This window comes from Lethenteron reissneri, chromosome 19 (assembly GCF_015708825.2).
Source record: "Lethenteron reissneri isolate LAM-NWPU_2019-01 chromosome 19, ASM1570882v1, whole genome shotgun sequence".
Lineage (NCBI taxonomy): Eukaryota > Metazoa > Chordata > Hyperoartia > Petromyzontiformes > Petromyzontidae > Lethenteron > Lethenteron reissneri.
Window position 1 is genome coordinate 8,094,604 of NC_083797.1, and position 4,625 is coordinate 8,099,228.

Sequence of the window (4,625 nt, forward strand, 5' to 3'; positions counted from 1 at the left end):
TAATGGATTTAATTGTAAGTTTTGCACTTGACATTTATTACACGAGATAATTCCTTAAGATGGAACGTTTCATTTGCAAGGGTGTCCCAGGGTGTTGGGAGGAATACATATTGCAAATCTGCAATGACGCGTATACACATACATTTTAAAATCTACGTGTCCGGTATAGGTTTTTGCAATGTCATGACACATTTACACGCCACCAAGTACAGGATTAAGTAAGCCAAGGCAGTGGGCATGAACACGACACTGCAGTCAAGCACATTAAACAGGGCAGACTGCCTCTTCATATAGAAAGTTCTGCAGCAAGCGTGATTTGAATAAGTTAACAATACCGATATGTACATATATACCTTATTTCACCAGAAGATGAAACACAACCACTGAGACACGTGATGCATTGATAATTTTCCAAAAAGTCAACCTCGATTCAATGTACATTTTAATCAGTCGATTGTTTAATAGCTAATTAAAAAAAAACGTGGCTTTATTCAAACTATACGATGAAAAGTATTGTGATTTGACGTAGCATTGCTAGCGATTAAACACGAGGCGCATCAACGAAGCGCGTGCCCTTTAAAATGCATTTGGCAAGCCCTTCTCTCACTGTCTGAAGCAAAGGTCACCGCCAGTGAACGGATTCCCACAGGTTGCGTCTGCATGCCCTGCCGTGCGGCCAGGCAAGACAAAGTGGCGGGTCGAAGTGTCTGGATACGCCTGTTGGTTTGTGCTGTTGTCACTCACCTCGTGAATTCCAAAGGTTTTTTTCTTCCTACTACTGACTCGACTCTGACTTGCGTAGCGCTACGGGAGGAAGTTTTAATTGGTGTTTTAATACTCTTTGGTTCTTTCGGTAAAGCAATCATCGGGTATAAAATAGCAAAACAAATCTAACCAGAAAACTATAGACAGACATATAAGCAGACAGATATCACATCTTGGTGACAGATATCACATCTTGGTGATATCTGTCTGCTTATATGTCTGTCTAAAGTTTTCTGCTTAGATTTTTGTTGCTATTTCATTTATACCTGATGATGATTGCTTGTGTTGCAATCGAAACGTCGTATGCTATTATTTAATTTATTATTTTATCTTTATACGTGACTTTACCGAAAGAACCAAGGAGTAATTCCTGCAGTCACGAAAGCTCCAAATTTATGGTGTTTTATTGGTTGTAACGTGGCTTAGGGCATGAATTACAATTAAAAGAAGGCCATTGAGTGCCGTTGCTATAATCTGTGTTATTATGACCGGGCGTGTTGGCATACGTCCGGCAGCCCGTGTATTCAAAGTGAGGGTCAGTAGGTCACATCAGTCTATGAAACTGATACACCCATTGGGCTGTGAGTTGGCCAGGAGATGGCAGTACGGCCAATAGATTCCTGAATCCACCGTTGTAGACATGTGTTAGTTCTCATTTGCTTGGGCTTTCTCTGGACACTTCGGTCTCTTCCCACATGCAAAGCACGCTTTTAAAGGAATTGACGAAATGTCCCAATGGCATTATTAGCACGGACACATAGATTTGTTTAAATTGACTATATTAAAGTTATACAGCGAGGCATCATTTGTGAAAACTTGATAGCTGACCTTCAGCCTCCCCTCTTTTGCGCTGGTCGACAAATGGAATACACAGTTACTGAAAACCATCGCGCCATATAGAGGATGTCCCTTCATAGAGAGCCCCCATCTCACAAATGAACACAGAAAATGTGAAATGTTCCGGTAAGTCAGTGAGCCAGCATAAGCTGAGCATTTTCATCTCCCTCGTTTGTTGTCACGTTTGCTAAAGTTTGATGAGCCAATCCTGCACTCGAAGGGTAAACCTTAATGAAAAGCAATGTGTGTTTAAAAAAAAATCACTTTCATCAGTCAACATGAAATATTCACTCGATACCATTTTGAAGCACTTTTTACGTGAAACTGGCTAATGTTGCAGTGCCATCTTCTGTCCGTTTGGTGGCAACGCACCAACGGGGGGCCATGCGTTCCTGTTGGATTTGTGGTTTGTTTTGACCACCGCTTCGGGCTACCACGATATAAAACCATGGGGCAGAGAGGGGGTGGTATAATGCTCCTCTGGTGTAGAATTGAGTGCGTTTGAAAGCAAATTGCATTGGACAGTGGGACAAGACCGATGTCCACAGCCCCCTTGAGTAAAACAACAAAGGAAGGCAAGTGGTGTTTTTGTTGTTGCTGTTGACGAATTTCTGTGGTCAAACGTTATCGATTCTCAATTTGTTGCCACTTAACTAAGCTATTATCGCAGCAACAACAACATCGTCATCAGCCATGGTCGATCTACTGCTGGATGAATGCGTACCCAAGCCGTTGCCGCCACCTCTCACGATCTTGCATCGTTATAAATGTTAAGCGGTGATAATCTACCGAACATTTGTGAGCACGGGCTGATTTCATTGCTCCATCTCCACGACGGACGCCTCCACTAACGTGTTAACATTTGATCGCACGGTCTCGATTTGTCTCGTTGTCTTGCTGACTAGCTTGTACCCAATAGATGAATCCCGCCTCCCACTCGAGTGATAATGCACCTTTGAGAGTCCACATCTTGAGATGGTGCAGTCATATAAAAGCCCTGACCTCGGCTCTTCAACATCATTGAGCAGCCTGAGAGTTTTGGTGAGGAAGATGGAGCAGCAACGTCATTTGGCCAAAGTCACGGACGATTTGGGAGATTCATATCTTTTGTTTATTATCATTACAAATGACTTTTGCAAATGACAAAACGCATTTGCAAAGGGTACGTTGGCTTTTACCTTAATTGCTGTTGCTCTTCTTTCACAGGCTTGCACCACTTATCAAAACTACTAAAGTTGCCATTCGTTTATTGTGCAGTACATTATGCCAGGTAAAAAAAAAGGAAGTTAATCATTGTATGTACGGAGAAACATGGTAGTGTTGCTGATCATGAGGAACGCAAAAAAAAGTGGCAAGCCTTGATCCTGTCCAGGTTTGCAGTGGCCAAGCTCAAAACACGAAGAGCCACCGTTTGCTGTCGGATAATAATCTCACGTGGTTTAATGTCCAAGCGCAAGGTCTGGATATGAGCAAAGTCACTCGGAAATTCTCGTCTCGTTCTTCTGCCGTCACGTTTGTGTCTCTTCGTCGTTGTTGTTGACAACCCGGAGTCCGTGGTGATGGTGTTGCGTTCTCACTCGGTTCTGTTTCGTTTCAGTTGTCGGATCCACGGGACCAAAATGTGACGCCGGCACATCGCCTCCGCGTGTCACTTTCACGAATCGTAACCGCGCGTTATCTGTGCACGTGACTCGTGAGAAAATCGGTATTGATGAATCGATGCAACGTTCAATGTCGAGATGCCACGCTTCATGTTGGCCTCTCCTTTAGGCAGGACCACGAAGCCCTTATCGTAACCAACCTTGCATTGATTGATAATTACCATGGCCATCCATTATTTACACAGGAGAGCTTCAGCCGACGCATGAGGATTTTTCTTAATGAGGTCTTGCTTGGAATGTTAAGTCAATTCCTTACGATTAGAAGCGGGTGGCTTTGTGGGGGTGCGAATGAAGTTCAACATACATGCATACGTGTAAACAAACATTCGGATCTCATCGTCAATTCACTGCCGGATCAAGACCTCTCTCAAAAGTCTTCGCTCTCTCCCCACGTTTCGTGCCGATCTGATAATGATCCACCTGGCACCTGCACAACCAGCTCACTCACTCTTGGCTCCAGCTTCTCAGTGGACTTCCTCTCGTATCCGTTCCACTCCATGGCTACCGCTCGCGGTCGTTTGTCTTTATTACAAAAAAAAGGTGAAATCGTAACGTTGAGTTGTACAGGGGACTTCTCATGAATGTGTCAAAAGTGAGCCGTGGCATTTACCAAACGTTATATTTCTCCATATGAATGTTTATGGAAGGAGTGCTATTAGCGTTTGCATTCGACTAAGCAAGCAAATGGGTCACGTCTCGTGTTGGTTTTAAGCAGTCTGCCTTCTGGTGTTTATCATTGGCTGCTGCCTGCCTCTCTTAGCCAAGCAGTAGCCTACTTAGCCACGCACCGCTGGCTGGCTCACAAATGAGTGTTTTTAAACAGGAATCTTGCTCAGTTGTTAGTCACGAGCTCAGACAAGAGTCATTACAACATCGTAAGCAGTGCCTGAGTGAATCAGGTTTTTTTTATTGTTCGGGCGAAGTGGAAATAATATATAAATGTTTGCCATGGATAATGTGACATGTACATAATTTCGATTTAAAGCTTTCGTGACTGCAGGGATTCATCTTCTTGGTTCTTTCGGTAAAGTCACGTATAATGGAAATAATAAAAGAATAAAAAATAAAATATAATAAAATAATTCTCACACAACAATAACATATGCTATTTTATTATGTTTAATTTTTATTATTTTATTATTTCCATTCTACGTGACTTTACCGAAAGAACCAAGAAGATGCACATACTCGTCATTATCGTGGTTGATCTCTCAGCTGCATTCATTTGTTTGGCTGTCATTCCGTTACCAGTCTTGTCCACTGACTGCCACCTATTTCAGCAATGAGTCCTATGCAAGTTCGCTTACTTGCCTCAATAGTCACGATGATGTGTCTGATTAATGATTGTTCTCTGACCCAGGC